This window comes from Corvus hawaiiensis, chromosome 5 (genome assembly GCF_020740725.1).
Source record: "Corvus hawaiiensis isolate bCorHaw1 chromosome 5, bCorHaw1.pri.cur, whole genome shotgun sequence".
Classification (NCBI taxonomy): domain Eukaryota; kingdom Metazoa; phylum Chordata; class Aves; order Passeriformes; family Corvidae; genus Corvus; species Corvus hawaiiensis.
This window is the reverse complement of record NC_063217.1, coordinates 1,915,479-1,931,394: the sequence shown is the minus strand read 5'-3', so window position 1 is coordinate 1,931,394 and position 15,916 is coordinate 1,915,479.

Here is a 15,916-nt window from a genome sequence, read left to right as displayed (position 1 = left end):
ATTTATCCATTTTTCTCTGAAATCCATATTCTTGGAAAAGCGGGAGTGTTCCCTGGGAGCAGCCGGATTCGTCATCCCAATGGGTTTTTCCCACATTTCCATAAATTATTTATTATTTTCGATTCTCTTTTCTTTTCCTTGTTCTTAACAATCTCTCCTCGGATGCATTTCCCATGAAATAAAACTCAGGAAAATTTTTCCTGCTTCTAAAAATCAGGGATGAAACTCCGGCTCCTCAACCTTGACCTCAGCGCAGGGAACACGTTCCAGATCCGGAGCTTTTCCCAGCAAAGCCCTGACTTATTCCTAGAAATCTGATGATCCAAGTGCACAGCCTGAAATCAGAGATCCATGGAATGATGGGATTGGTTAGGTCGGAAAAGACCCTAAAAATCATGGAGTTCAAAATCCTTTCCCTTCCCTTCTTTTCCCTTCCCTTCTTTTCCCTTCCCTTCCCTTCCCTTCCCTTCCCTTCCCTTCCCTTCCCTTCCCTTCCCTTCCCTTCCCTTCCCTTCCCTTCCCTTCCCTTCCCTTCCCTTCCCTTCCCTTCCCTTCCCTTCCCTTCCCTTCCCTTCCCTTCCCTTCCCTTCCCGGAGCCACTCCACATTCCCAGAGTAGCACAAGCATCCAGGATTTTCTGGGATCTGCATCCCAGCACAGGGATGGAGACCAAGACAGACACAGAGGAAGGAAAACAATTCCCAGAGGGAATTCGGGGCTCAGGATGGAGCAGGCTGGGATCAGGTGTTTTCCTTTAAACAGGAAAATCCAGGGTTAAACCCGGATTTCTCCGGGAGCAGCCGAGGGTCTCCGCTGATCCCTGCCTTTGGAGCGTGGCTGTTGTTCCCTCAGGGTATTCCGACAAATATTTCCATCCAGGGAAGCAGCTCCGAGCTGGAGCTGTTTGCTTGGAGCTGTTCCCTGGTTTAGGGAGCAATTGGGCTCCTGGGATCTCCCTGCCCTGTCCGACCCCAAATCCCTGGGAATGTGTCGCACATCCCATTCCAGGGATGCCCCACGGACTTTTCCACACCATCCCACGGGCACTGGGAATGCTGGGCTGGCCCCTGGGGTATCCTGGTGGTTGGAATGATTCCGGAAGGTACGGACCGTGTCTGTGTGCCAGGGAATGGCGGTGTGGGAAGCTCTGTGTGGAATGTTTGTGTTGGGACAGGCTGGAATTCGGCATCCCAAATTCCAGAGGGACATTCCAGGAGCAGCCTCAGGCAGCGCTTCCCAACCACAGCCGCAGCTCAGAGTGGAATCCATGGCCAGATCCAAGCTGGCTGAGCTTGGCATTAGGGAAACTTCCCAATGGGAAGCTCTGAGGGATTTTCCTTTCTGGGATGTGCCGGGAGAGCCCACGGATAGCTGGGAATATTCCATGTGTGTGAGCAGTGCTGTAACCACGCCCGCGATGGGCTTTCCAAGGAAACTCTGTCCCCTCGGGCTCCCAATCTTTTCTCCATGAGATTCCCTCGGATGTCACAGCCAAAGGATTTTCTAGGCACTGGAGTTCAAGGAAAATCCCACTGGAAAACGGGATTTTTGCATTCCCAGAGCGCCTCCCTGGTCTGACCCTTTGTCCTAGGAACTGCCCAAACCCGGCCAGGATTGGCTCATCCCACCCTCTCCACATCTTATCCAGCAGGAATTCCCTGTAGGAACGGAGTTGCGAGGGAGCTTCCATGAGGGAGAATCGCTCCTTGGGAAACTCATGGAATCATGGAATGAGAAGGGACCTTAAAGCTGATCCCATTCCCACCCCATCCGCAGGCAGGGACACCTCCCACCATCCCAGCTGGATCCAAGCCCCAATGTCCAGCCTGGCCTTGGACATTCCCAGGGATCCAGGGGCAGCCCCAGCTGCTCTGGCAATTCCAGCCCAGCCCCTCCCCACCCTCCCAGCCAGCAATTCCTTCCCAACATCCCAGCCCAAGCTCCCCTTTCCCACTGGGAAGCCATTCCCTGCCTCCTGGCCCTCCAGTCTTTTTCCTGCTTCCTCTCCAGCTCCCACCCTTTAGCCTCTTCCCACTGTTTTTATGGACAGCCCAAGGATACAGGGAATTCCTGAATGTGTTCAGGAGCGCTCCATGGATGAATATCCATGTCCTGGTTTTCCGGGAATTCCAGCTGAAGCTGGTGGCGAGCCAAGGGTTTGAAATGTTTCGCTTTTCCCTTGGATCCTGTGATCCCCTGGATTAAGCCTTGAGGAAGGATAATTCCAGGAGGAGGAATTGGTTTTGTGGAATTTCTGCTCCCTACGGCTCGGGAATTGCTGGACACTGGAAAATATTCCCAGTCTGATTTTCCCAGCTGGGGTAAATGGTCTGGATCTGCCATTTTCCCAACCTAAACCTCCCAAATTCCCAAGATTTACCCCTTGCATGAAAAATCCTTAAATTCATCACCCCACTCGTTAAATCCTGGGAAAAGGAATTTTTTATGTTACTTCCATAAAGCTGCTTTTGATTTTCCACCACTAGAATTCAGCCAAAATATCAGGATTTGAATCCAAACTTCTCCAAAATACCAGATTTTGGAGATTATTTCTTATCTTTTTTCCAAGGGCGGATCTTGAAGGGACAATGGGATCATCCAGCAGTCACTTCCCTCTTTTTTCTAGGATTCAATCCATGGATTCTTTCTTTGGGAGAGAGGTGTGATCCAAGCTGGGCAGAGGGGGCTGCTCCAAAGCCAGGATCCAGTCAGGAGTGCTGGATCCAAACAAAACCCTTCTCCTGCTTTTCAGACCATCCAAATCCATCCATCCCGAGCTTTCCAGCACTTTTACTTGGGAAACCTTCCCACACAGAACGGGAATTGCCAATTCCGGTATCCAGACTCCAGCTCTGACATCCATCAATGATTCCCTGTCCCGACTCCCTTTTGTGGGGTTCTCACGGAGACAAAACTTTCCAGGAATCTGGGACTGTTGAGGGTTTATCCTGAGTTTTGTCTGCATCCCTTGGAATTCATCCCAGCTCCTGGAAACCCGGGAGAGCCTCAACAACTTCCGGCTGCTCCAACTGGCTCCAGTTGGAAGTGAGGGAGTTGGAAGCACTGGGAAGATTTGAAGGCCCTCAGATCCAAGAGGATTTGACTCCTGGTTTTCACATGGATTTTCCTCGGAGTGCTGTATTCCAAGAGTGTTGAGATCCAAGCCGGATCCAACAGGAGAAGGTCAGTGCCGCTCTTGTGCTGAGTGTTTGGAGCTGAGGTATCCAGAGAGGAAATGAATCCAACATGAGCTCAGATTTGGTGGATATCCACGAAGGAAAAGGGAGAGCGGGAATTGCAGTGGTGTGGGCAAGGAAAGGCCTTTTTAGTGGGATTTGTTATCCTGAAAAAGAGGAAAAATTGGAATAAAACTTTCAAATCAGAATGTGGGGACTCTGCAAGGCCGGGTGGGATTGGGATTGGATCCACCCGGGATAGTGGGAGGTGTCCCTGAACATGGATGGGGTGCAACGGGATGGGATTTAAGGTTCCCTCCAAGCCAAACCATTCCAGGATTCTGGAGCCCCTCTGCTCTGGATCAGGCTGGGAGAGCTGGGAATGTTGCCCTGGAGAAGGGAAGGAGCCAGGGAGAGCTGCGAGCCCCTTGCAGGGCCTAAAGGGGCTCCAGGAGAGCTGCAGAGGGACTGGGGCCAAGGCCTGGAGGGCCAGGAGGCAGGGAATGGCTTCCCAGTGGGAAAGGGGAGCTTGGGCCGGGATGTTGGGAAGGAATTGCTGGCTGGGAGGGTGGGGAGGGGCTGGGCTGGAATTGCCAGAGCAGCTGGGGCTGCCCCTGGATGCCTGGGAATGTCCAAGGCCAGGCTGGACACTGGGGTTTGGATCCACCTGGGATGGTGGGAGGTGTCCCTGCCCATGGATGGTCTGGAATGGGATGGGATTTAAGGTCCCTTCCCACCTGAACCATTCCAGGATTTCATGATCTCCCCTTTAGAGAGCTGTCCTTTGAAAAGGACGAATAAACCTGGAATATCCCTCCCAGCTCCGGATATTCTGTGATTCCATGATCAGAGAGTTGTCATTTGAAAAGGATGGATAAACCTGGAATAAACCCTCCCAAGTTGGGATTTTCCATGATTCCATGACTCCCCTTTTAGAACTGTCCTTGAAAAGGACGGATAAACCTGGAATCCAGGAGAACTTGTTTGGACAATTCTCCCTAAACCTCCAAAATCCAGAGGCAGAAGGAGCCCTTTATTCCATCCAGCCCGGAGCCGACTCCTCATTACTGGAATGAGGTCATTCCTGGAGGATTGGGATCGGATCCCTCCAAAAAGGGCCTTTTGAAGCTTTCCCTCTTCCAAGGGAAACGTGGGACCTCTGTCTCATTTTCCTGGAGGATTGGAGAACTCCAATCAAGCCGGGAGTTGGCTCTGGGCCCCGGCATTACTCAGGAAATCTGGCAGGCGGGAAAACCAGTGAACATTCCAAAAAAAAAAAGAGACAGAATTCCTGGTGTTACAACGAGTCCATTCAGTTGGAAAATCCCAGGCCGTTATCCCGTGCCAAGAACATCCAAACCAGGTAAATCCACGGCTTTGTTTTCCAGGCACTTTGGATTGTGGGGGAATTTAATAGGGATGGGTTTGGAGCTGCCAGCACGGAGCTGAGCTTCCCTCCCTCATCCCGGAACATCTGGGATCTGGGAAAACACTGGGATTGGGGCAGGTAGGGAGAGGAGGAACAATAGGATTACCTGGATTGGGAGCTTTTCCACCCTGCGTGCCAAGGATTTATCCTTTGGCTTTTCCAAAAGGAAGAGATCAAATGCTTCGCTGTCTTAGGGATGATAGAAGGAAGGGAGAGTGGTGAAGGATTTTTGGGAATGCGCGAATTTTCCCTGGAGCAGGGGGGAGATTTTGATGGGAAAAAAGGAAAGAATGGGATATGGCTGATGGTGAAGCCGGAGAGGTTTGGTCCGATGTTTTTCTTGGATCAGGAGCGAAAGCAGCGTTCGCACATCCCAAAATTCTCAAGGATGGGTCAGCAAAGCTCTGGAAAATCCCAGAGGGAAAAGCAAGACTTTGTCCATGACCGTGAATCCAATTTATCCCAAATTTCCTGGATGTCAAGGGAAAATCACAGGGAATAAGGCAGGGAATGGCAAATGGCAGCCAAGCACCGCTGTTTTTTGGGATGGAGGTGTTTGGATTTGTGGGATACAGCAGGTCGGGATGGTTGATATGTGGAGGGGGGAGTTGTTCTGGGATTGGGAATTCCCAGGGATAATTCAGACAGGAAGGAACCTCAGGAGGTGTTGGGTCCAGGTCCTTCTCCAAGACCGGATTGCTCAGGGATTTATCCAGCCCGACCTGGAAAACTTCCAAGGACAGGGACTGTGCGGCACCTCTGGGAATTTCCGGCACACCCAGGATCCCAAATAATTTCCATTTTGGTGGGGAATTCCACATGGAACTCACATTGCCTGTATTAGAACTTCCTTAACTTCTTCTGGATGGCCTGGAGCAACCTGGGATAGCGGGAATTGTCCCTGCCCGTGACAGGGAGCTGGGACTGGATGATCCTTAAGGTCCATTCCAACCCCATAGCATTCCATGATTCCTTGATTCTGCTGCCTACGCAGGGATGGGATGGGATGGGATGGGATGGGATGGGATGGGATGGGATGGTTCAGGAATGGGACTGACCCTCTCCAAATATTTCCTGGGAACCTGGGAGAGTCCTCCCATCATCAGTCCCGAAAATCCCGAACAAATTCCCATTTCTGCCGGCGTGGGAGGAGCATGGGGCTTCTGCCTCCTGCAAAATTCCATCGGCATCATTCCCTGGTCCTCACCTCATCTGGCCACTTCCAGCTGATGGGGTTTTATTCTTGAAACAGCCCTGGAGCTGGGATAAGTAATGCCCTCTTGGGAAAATGGGGATGGAGCTCAGCAGTGCCTTGGGAATGCTCAAATGGGGGATAATGGGATACAACACTGGGATATCCGTTCCTGGCTGGTGGCATCCACCAGGCCGAGGAAGAAGAGGATGAGTGGAAGGATCGGGGATTGGGATTGGGACTGGGATTGGGATAGGAAGAGCCCAGATTTATGGAGCTTTCCATAGCTGACCTCCCCTTGGAATGGGATGTTTGCTCCATCCTGATCCCACAAATCTCTTCTTCCTCATCCCACGGGGCTCTGGCTCCCACTGGGAGCTTTGGGCTGCCCCACTGGGATCTTCCAAACTTCCCAAAATCCACAAAAATTCACCCATTCCCAGCCCCATCCCATATTTAGTCTAATCCAGCACCAAGGACTAATTTCCTTGTGGAGCAGGATTTGGGATGGAGGGATCACTCCTCCAGGGTGGCTGGGATTGTTCCCATTCCTGCAAGACTCGGCTTTAGGCTGAGCCTTTCCTAAACTGGGCTTTAACAGGACAGAGAAGCTCTCCCACCTTAATCCCCAGCTCAAATATCCTTCGGTCTCGAGCTGTGGTATTCCTGGGAATTCTTAATCCATCAAATCATCCCTGTGGCTGTGGTTAGTGGCAATCCAATCTGGGATTTGGGATCATTGCACAAATGGATTTTCCCTGGTTTTCCCATGGTTGTGTTCACTGGGCGGAGAAGGGAATGGGGACATTCCAGCAGCTCCTTCTTTCCCTGTGTCCAGCTCTGGGGCTGAAAAGGCCGGAGCTCTCTTGGATTCTGCCTGAATTTTTGGCTTTTAGATTTTTCTTTGCCTGGTTTTCTGTGGGATCACGTTAAAAAAACCCCCAACAATGCAGTCATGGAATCATGGGATGGTTGGGGTGGAAAGGGACCTTAGGGATCATCCTATTCCAACCCTTTCCGTGGGCAGGGACACCTCCCACCATCCCAGGTGGATCCAAGCCCCAGTGTCCAGCCTGGCCTGGGACATTCCCAGGGATCCAGGGGCAGCCCCAGCTGCTCTGGCAATTCCAGCCCAGCCCCTCCCCACCCTCCCAGCCAGCAATTCCTTCCCAACATCCCAGCCCAAGCTCCCCTTTCCCACTGGGAAGCCATTCCCTGCCTCCTGGCCCTCCAGGCCTTGGCCCCAGTCCCTCTGCAGCTCTCCTGGAGCCCCTTTAGGCCCTGCAAGGGGCTCGCAGCTCTCCCTGGCTCCTTCCCTTCTCCAGGGCAACATTCCCAGCTCTCCCAGCTGCCTCCAGAGCAGAGGGGCTCCAGGCCTGGAGCAGCTCCGGGGCCTCCTCTGGGCTCTCTCCAGCAGCTCCACGTCCTTCTGCTCTTGGCCCCAGGGCTGGGGCAGCTCTGCAGGTGGGCTCTCACCTGAGGGGCCCAGGGACAGAATTCCCACCTTTCCTGCTACCCACGCTGGGATCAGCCCAGGGCTGGGGGGGGTCTGGGCTGGGCCATTCCAGCCTCATCCACAACATCCCAAATCCTTCTCCCAGGGCTGCTCCAGCTGTTCATCCCCACCCTGGATTAATTTTGGACCAGCACCAAGGATCTGCCAAACCTCCATGCTCATATCCCGATCCATGACTCCAGAGCCTGCCCAAAGCAGGCACCAGGGAGGAGGAGAAGCTCTTGGGCTCCTCCTGACACCATCTGTGATCCATGGGCTTCTCCCGGACACCTTCTGGGACCCATGGGCTCCTCCGTGTCCATGAAATTGTGACTCACTGGACCCTGCAGATCCTCGGCTGCCAGAGCATTCCCGGATGGAGTTAATCCCAGCTGTGAGCACAATTCAGGATTCCCTGGAGACCAGTCTGGAGGTCCTGGGAATGCCAGCTCCGCCCAGCTCCGTGCCAAGCACAGCTCTGCGCTGCTGGAGCAATTCCCTAGGAAAAAAATCCCTTTTTAAAAAAAAATTCCTGCTTTTTCTCCCACGTTTTTCTCCTTTGTCCTTGAATGAGGTGCAAGGTTCACACCCAGCCCTGAAACGGGGTGAAAACAATTCCAGAGCAGGGGGGGAAAATCGTTTATCCAGGAGAGCCAAATCTTTCCTTAGGGCTTGGAATTTTTCCCTGATGCCCAGATAAACAGCAGCTGGTTTATTCCATGGGCTGGGCATCCCGGGGCTCATTTATCCCGTTTTGGAAAGGTTTGGAAGTTGGAAGGAGGAAGGGGGACAGATGAAGATGCACTGATGGATTGATTTTTTTTAGGAAACTTCCTGGGATCCTGGTTCAGAGAAACATGGAATCATGGAATGCTGTGGAAGGGTTCGGGATCACGCCTTGGGCAGGGACACCTTCCACTATCCCAGGATGCTCCGACTTTATTCTGCTGCTGGAAAAACCCAGGAAAATTGCCCACAGCAGTGAGGCTGGAATTGGAACCTCCTCCCAGTCCTGACTGGAAAAGGGTGGAAGAATTCCTGCAAAAGGATGGGACTGTGGCTGCCTCTGGATCCCTGGGAGTGTCCAAGGCCAGGCTTGACAGGGCTTGGAGCAACCTGGGATAGTGGGAGGTGTTGGGGTCGGAATTAGATCATCTTTGAGGTCCCTTCCAAGCCAAACCATTCCATGATTCCAGGAATTATGGCCAAACAGGGATACAAGGATAAAGAGCTGTCAGGGAATGGTCCCACCTTGGAGGTGAATTATCCCAGAGATGCTGACAACAACCCTGGAAAGATCCTGGGAAAGGAGCCTGTGACATCCTCTGGAATTACTCTGGGACATGGAATCCTTCCCTTTCCCACTGCTGTATCCCTCCGGAATCTCCTCCAGCATCTTGGAACAGTTTGGGATGAAAGGCACCTTAAAGATGATCTAATCCCAACCCCCAAAGGCCTGGAAAATCCCTTGGGATAGCACCTTTTCCCCCCCTTTCCCTTCTCCTTTCCAAGCCCTGCAGGGAAAACACCGCTTCCGTCCCGGAGAGGGAACACTCGGCACGGAGCTGCTTCCAGAAATAACCACTTCCCTCATTTCCGACCCTAATCTGTTTTTCCCTTCCCTTTCCATAAAAACAACACGGATAAAACAGAGTCCCCTTTGCTCCGTGGCCTTTCCCTTACCCAAACACAGAATTCTGGTGCCTTCAAGTCTCACGGAGCAAATCCAGGCTGGAAGCTGCAGCCAGGACTCGGTGCCACCACCAAAGTTTGGACACTTCTTTGGATTCACCTTCCCGTGGCAGGACGAGGCTTTGGATTTGTTCTTGGATCCAGAAATTCGAGTGGATACCCGGAGCCTCAGCAGGGAAAGGTCATTTCCACTCGTTGACATTCAGGCTGTCTCTTTTCCAGGGATATTTATATTCCAAGAGCATCGGCCTGGCTGGGGAGAGGCTTCCCGTCCGTCAGGATTTCTGGGAAGGGGGAATGGTCACACCTGGAGGAGCGGGAGGTTTTGACAGGAAAATAATTCAATCCTAATGCATCTTCTCCTCGTGGCTTTTCCCAGGGATTGGGTGGGAGCCGTTGGCTGTCCCGGGATCGTTCCCGACAAAAGGGTTTTGTGAGCTCACGGCTCCCCTGCCAAACCTTCTCCCTCTGCCCACTGAGGAACTTCTGAGCCTTCCCACCAATTTCAATTCCCACTGGGATTGCCCCAAAGCAGCGTGGGCAGCAGGAAAGGTGGGAATTCTGTCCCTGGGCCCCCTCAGGTGAGAGCCCACCTGCAGAGCTGCCCCAGCCCTGGGGCCAAGAGCAGAAGGACGTGGAGCTGCTGGAGAGAGCCCAGAGGAGGCCCCGGAGCTGCTCCAGGCCTGGAGCCCCTCTGCTCTGGATCAGGCTGGGAGAGCTGGGAATGTTGCCCTGGAGAAGGGAAGGAGCCAGGGAGAGCTGCGAGCCCCTTGCAGGGCCTAAAGGGGCTCCAGGAGAGCTGCAGAGGGACTGGGGCCAAGGCCTGGAGGGCCAGGAGGCAGGGAATGGCTTCCCAGTGGGAAAGGGGAGCTTGGGCTGGGATGTTGGGAAGGAATTGCTGGCTGGGAGGGTGGCGAGGGGCTGGGCTGGAATTGCCAGAGCAGCTGGGGCTGCCCCTGGATCCCTGGGAATGTCCAAGGCCAGGCTGGACACTGGGGCTTGGATCCAGCTGGGACGGTGGGAGGTGTCCCTGCCCATGGATGGGGTGCGAATGGGATGGGATTTAAGATCCCTTCCCACTCGAACCATTCCATGATTCCCAGCCTTTGTCTCCAAGACTTTGTATCCCGTTTTTCCTTCTTTTAAAAGCCATTCCTGAATTTTTGGGACAATGAGGATGTTGTGCACTCAGAGATGAAGGAATTCCAGGAAAGAAGGTGCTTTCCTAAGGACAATCCAATGGGAACACCCCTTGGGGTTCAGCCACATCTGGAGTTAATTTTTCCAGGGAGAGATCGGGGCCTTTTTTTTTTTTTTCCCGGCACTACAATGATACAGAAATTCAGGGAATTCTTTCCTCTGGGGAAAAAAGATAGCACTGAGGCCTTTTTGGGAAAAAAAAAAAATTAAAAGTACAATAACGCAACCCTCTGGAATTCTCGGTTTCAAACTGATTCCTGGTCTCAGCATGGAATTTAAAGAATTCCTTGTGAGGATTAAAGGAGCTGAAAGCAAAACAAAGCACCTTGGAGTGGAACAAAACACTCGGAGATGCTCCAGGATCCAAAATCCAGAGCCCTTTGTTTCCCCACAATATAAACAGGGATAAATCTTGGAGTTTTTTGAAGTTCAGCTGAAGCTCTGGCCACTTTTTGCTGGGAAAACTGTAGGATTTTAGGGATAAAGGTGATTTTTGCTGGCACGGGAAGTGGGGATGAGGAGGGGGAGAATCTGACGAGGGAATACAGGTGGGGAATTGTGTCTGTGTCAAAGCTGTCCCATAAATAAATGGAATTTCGCATTTCTCCCAAGTTCCGTGTGGAATTGGGAGAGGGAGCAGTGCAGACCCGGTGGAAATAATCATGGAATCATGGAATGGTTTGGGCTGGGAGGGAATGAAAGATGATCCAGGGCCACCCCATCCAGTTCCAGGGACACTTCCCACTATCCCAGCTGGATCCAAGCCCCAGTGTCCAGCCTGGCCTTGGACATTCCCAGGGATCCAGGGGCAGCCCCAGCTGCTCTGGCAATTCCAGCCCAGCCCCTGCCCACCCTCCCAGCCAGCAATTCCTTCCCAACATCCCAGCCCAAGCTCCCCTTTCCCACTGGGAAGCCATTCCCTGCCTCCTGGCCCTCCAGGCCTTGGCCCCAGTCCCTCTGCAGCTCTCCTGGAGCCCCTTTAGGCCCTGCAAGGGGCTCGCAGCTCTCCCTGGCTCCTTCCCTTCTCCAGGGCAACATTCCCAGCTCTCCTGGAGCCCCTTTAGGTTTCCATATCCGCTCGTTTGTTGGGCACTTCCAGGGATAGAGACTTCACCGCTGCCCTGGGCGGTTCCAATGTTTAATCGCTCTTTCCAGGAAGGAATTTTCCCAGTATCCACCCTGAGCCTCCCCTGGCACAGCCTGAGGTCGTTCCCTCTCATCCTGTCCTTGTTCCCTGGGAGCAGATCCCAAATCCCCCCCCCCGTTGCCCCCTCTTGTCAGGGAATTCCAGATAGAGGGAAAAGGATCCCTCTGGATCCTCCTTTGCTCCAGACTGATCCCCTTCCCGGCTCTGCTCCCTTCCCTGGACATGCTCCAGCCCCTCCATGTCCTTGTCCTGAGGGTCCAAAACATTGGACATGTTCAGATCAGAGAAATTTCCCTGAGATTTTAGCAGGGGATCCTCAGGACTCACAGATCTCCCGGGAATATTTCCACCTGTGGAATAACGTGGCCTTTCCCCCTTCTGGAATATTCCTGGATGCCGAATTAAAGGAATGTCACCAGACACCTCATCCATGATGGCTTTTCCCTCTGAACTTGTGTTCCAGGACATCCATTGCTCCAAAAAAGGGGATACAGGAGGAGAAGCTCCTAATGGCTCCCAAAATTCCCTGGAAAAATCCCGGTCCGCTGCCAGGTTAAAATTTAATTAAACAGGGATGAAGCCATTCCCAGGTCCAGGAAGGACGGGATTCTTTTGGAATGCTGAGTATTCCTGAGCTTCCAGTTGTGCGTAATTCCAGTTTGGGAGCCTGTGGAGAGATGGAGCTCATCTGCATTTCCTGGCCTGAGAAACCTCGGGAAACCTTCGGAGCCATTCCCAAGCATCTGGGAAAGTCTTCCCCTCTCTCATGGAACGGGAACAACTTGGGGCTTGGTTTGAACTTTCTGGCATGGAACAAGTGGAGAAGGGAAGAGCCCGGGAGTGGGATCGTCTCCGAGTCCAGAGAAGAAGGAGCTGGAAGCAATTCAGAGCCTCAGCCGAGCTCCGGAGGCCTAAAATCCCGGCTGGAATCCCAGAGCTCATATCCCGCTCATTTTCGGGCGGCTGTAATGGAAAACAGCAGCCACGGATAAGTAGCCGTGGCCGCGTTTGCTCCGGGCTGGGACAATCCCGAGGTTCTCATGAGCTACTGCTCTGGCAAATCCCTGCTCCCAGGGGCACCAGCACATGGGAGTTTCCCTGGAAGCAGGAGCAGAGCAGCTGGAATGTTCGCGGAGAGGTGGATACGGGGATGGAGAGCGGCTGAGACATTCCAAAGGGCCTTCCAAAGGGGAAGGAACAAAGTCATGGATCTGACAGGGAGCAGGGTGGGAAGCCCAGAGTGGTGGTGGGATCCTCCGGGCACTCCAGCAGCTCCATGATCCAGAGCTCCCACCTCTCCCGCCTGGAATCCCTCCCCGCTGTTGTCCTTACGGAGCTGAGGATGGAGCAGGTCTCCAGAAGGACCTGGAGGAAGGTGGAAAATGAGCCCAAAACCGGTCATTTTGCATGGATGAGCCCAGAAGAGATCTCCAAGCACCTCCATGAGTTGTGGCTGGGAATTCTTCTGGAATGTCGCAGTCATGGAATCATGGAACGTTAGGGATTGGAAGGGACCTTAAAGATGATTCCATTCCACCCCCATCCATGGGCAGGGACACCTCCCACTATCCCAGGCTGCTCCAAGCCCCATCCAAGCTGGCCTTGGACATTTCCAGGGATCCAGGGGCATCCAGAATCTCCCTCCTCATATTCCTTCCAAGCTCGTGGAAACTCAGCCACGTGTGGTGCAGACCTCGGGATGTGGGTGCAGGATTCCAACCAAAAGGATGGAGCTTGGAAAAACCTGGGATGGTGGAAGGTGTCCCTGCCCATGGCAGGGGTGGAACTGGAGGATCTTTGAGGTCCCTTCCCACCCAAACCATTCCAGGATTCCATGAAATCTGCATCCAGGCTTTGCCTGGGACAGAATCACCAGCCTGGGGAAAAGAATTTTCTGGGAGGTGTTCCCGACCCAGCTGGATGCAAGGAACATTTCCAGAGGAAGCCTCATTCCATGAATGTTACGGGGCAGATTAGCAGAGGATTTGGGCGGCATTCCTGGGATAATCCTGGGAGGGCTTTGTCTGCTCTGGGTTTGGAAAATTGAATTGGACTCAGAAGGATGGGATTCCATGGGATTCCATGGGATTCCATGGGATTCCAGCTCTGCTGAATGGAATGTGGAGAAGTTTGCTCACCGTGCCTCAGTTTCCCCTGGGCAGAAGAGCCTCCTTTGGAAGTTTTCTTGTGCTTTCCAGATGAAAGGAAAAATATGGATTAAATTCCATGTGGATTTTAAATCCCTCCAGGGATGGGGACTCCACCACTGCCCTGGGCAGCTGTGCCACAGCTGGACAGCCCTTTCCATGAAGGAATATTCCCTAATTTCCAGCCTAAGCTTTCCCTGGCACAGCTTGAGGCCATTCCCTTTCATCCTCTCTCTTGTTCCTGGAGATCCCAACCTTCCCGTGGCTTCCCCCTCCCATCAGGGAATTCCAGAGATGGAAAAGATCCCTTTGGATCCTCCTTTTCTCCAGGCTGAGCCCCTTTCCCAGCTCCGTTCCATTCCCTGGACACACTCCAGAACCTCCAGGTCTTTGTTTGGAGAACCCAAAACTGCTCCTGGGATTTGAAGTGTGGCCTCATTGTCACAGGATAGGGATGGGATGGGATGGGATAGGGATGGGATGGGATGGGATGGGATGGGATGGATAGGACAGGATGGGGTTGGATGAGATGGGATAAGGATGGGATGGGGATGGATGGGACGGGATAGGGATAAGATGGGATGGGATGGGGTTGGATGAGATGGGATAGTGATGGGATAGGGATGGGATAGGGATGGGATGGATGGGACAGGATGGGGTTGGATGAGATGGGATAGGGATGGGATGGGATGGGATGAGATGGGATGGGATGGGATGGGATGGATGGGATGGATGGACAGGATGGGGTGGGATGGGATGGGATGGATGGGATGGGATGGGATGGATGGGATGGATGGACAGGATGGGGTGGGATGGGATAGGGATGGGATGGGATGGGATAGGGATGGGATGGGGTGGAGTGGGATGGGATGAGATGGGGTGGGGTGGGATGGGACAGGATGGAGTTGGATGAGATGGGATAGGGATGGACGGGACAGGACAGGGATGGGGTGGGATGGGATGGATGGGACAGGACAGGGATGGGATGGGATGGGATGGATGGAACAGGACAGGGATGGGATGAGATGGGATGGGATGGATGGAACAGGATGGAGTTGGATGAGATGGGATAGGGATGGACGGGACAGGACAGGGATGGGGTGGGATGGGATGGATGGGACAGGACAGGGATGGATGGGACAGCAGCACTTTGTGTTTGCCGGGAATTATCCGCAGATGATCCCACACCCTGGAGCTTCTCCTCCGGAATTCTGCTCCCAAGGGCAGCTCCAGAGGTTCTCTGGATCCACCAGGAAGAGCCTGTGGATGCACCAGCCCAGGACCTTCCTCTGGGACACGGAGGTGAGAGGCACAGCCCCGGGAGTGAATTCCTTGCATGGCCATTCCCTCTGGAGTTCCCTCCAGTGGACACGGCACTGGGATTCCAAGGGAAAATCACAAACTCATGGAATGGTTCCATTTGGAAAGGACCTCACCCAGTTCCACACCTCCCACCATCCCAGGTCGCTCTTCCAGTGGATCTTTGCACCTCTCATCCCTTCCCATTCCTTCCCATTCCCACTCCCTTGTTGCAAACGAATCCAACACGGCTCCAGCATTCCAGGACCCTCTCTGGCCATCCCACCCCTCGCTCTTCCCAATGGGAAGGACCAGCTGCGGCCAAGCCAGCCCCGAGCATGATCCATGAGGCCCTGGAGGAGTTGTTGACAGGGGAAATCCAGGCCGGGCCAGAGATCTGAGGGAGCCGCGGGCACTGCTGGGTCCTGGCACTGGGACAACCCCCTGGATTTGTCCTGGATCCTTCTCCCGGGGAGTTTTTTCCCCCAAGGGAGTTTATGGCTCGGCCAGAGGCGGGAATCCCGTGCCAGGATTTTAACAAGGCTTTCCTATAAATATTTCTCTTTTAGCTTAGGATAAAGGCGGGGCCTGCTGCGATGGAAAGGAGGGAAAAGCCGGGGAAATCCATTTGTTTTCCCATTTAAGCAAAACCACACATCCCTGGAATTATAGGCAGCATCCTCTGGCAAATGTGTCCCTGTTTTTGCTGGAATTATTTATGTCCTGAGAGTGGGAATTACACGGAGCCTCGTGCACAGCCCCCAACTCCTGGATTCCGAAATGGTTCCCATTTGTGGCTAAAAAGAAGGGAAACAACTGGAAAACAATTGGATTTATGGTTTGTCCGAACATCTGTACAATTACCCTGGAACTGGCAGCTGGAAAAGGAATTTTTCCCTTTTCTCTCCCAAATATTTGATCTGTTTTAGGAGTGGCTGTTGGGGGGTTCTGTTGTTTTGAGGGGTTTTAGGGTTGGGGTTTTTTTTTCTGGAAACTCCCAACTGGTGGCTCTGGGAAAGCTCCAAAAATAGGATGAGGATGGATATTGTCAGGGTGTAACGTGTGCAAGGAATTCAGGGAGAAAAATCCATGGAAAAGCAGAGATATCTGCAGTATTTTCCCACAGAATATGAGAACTG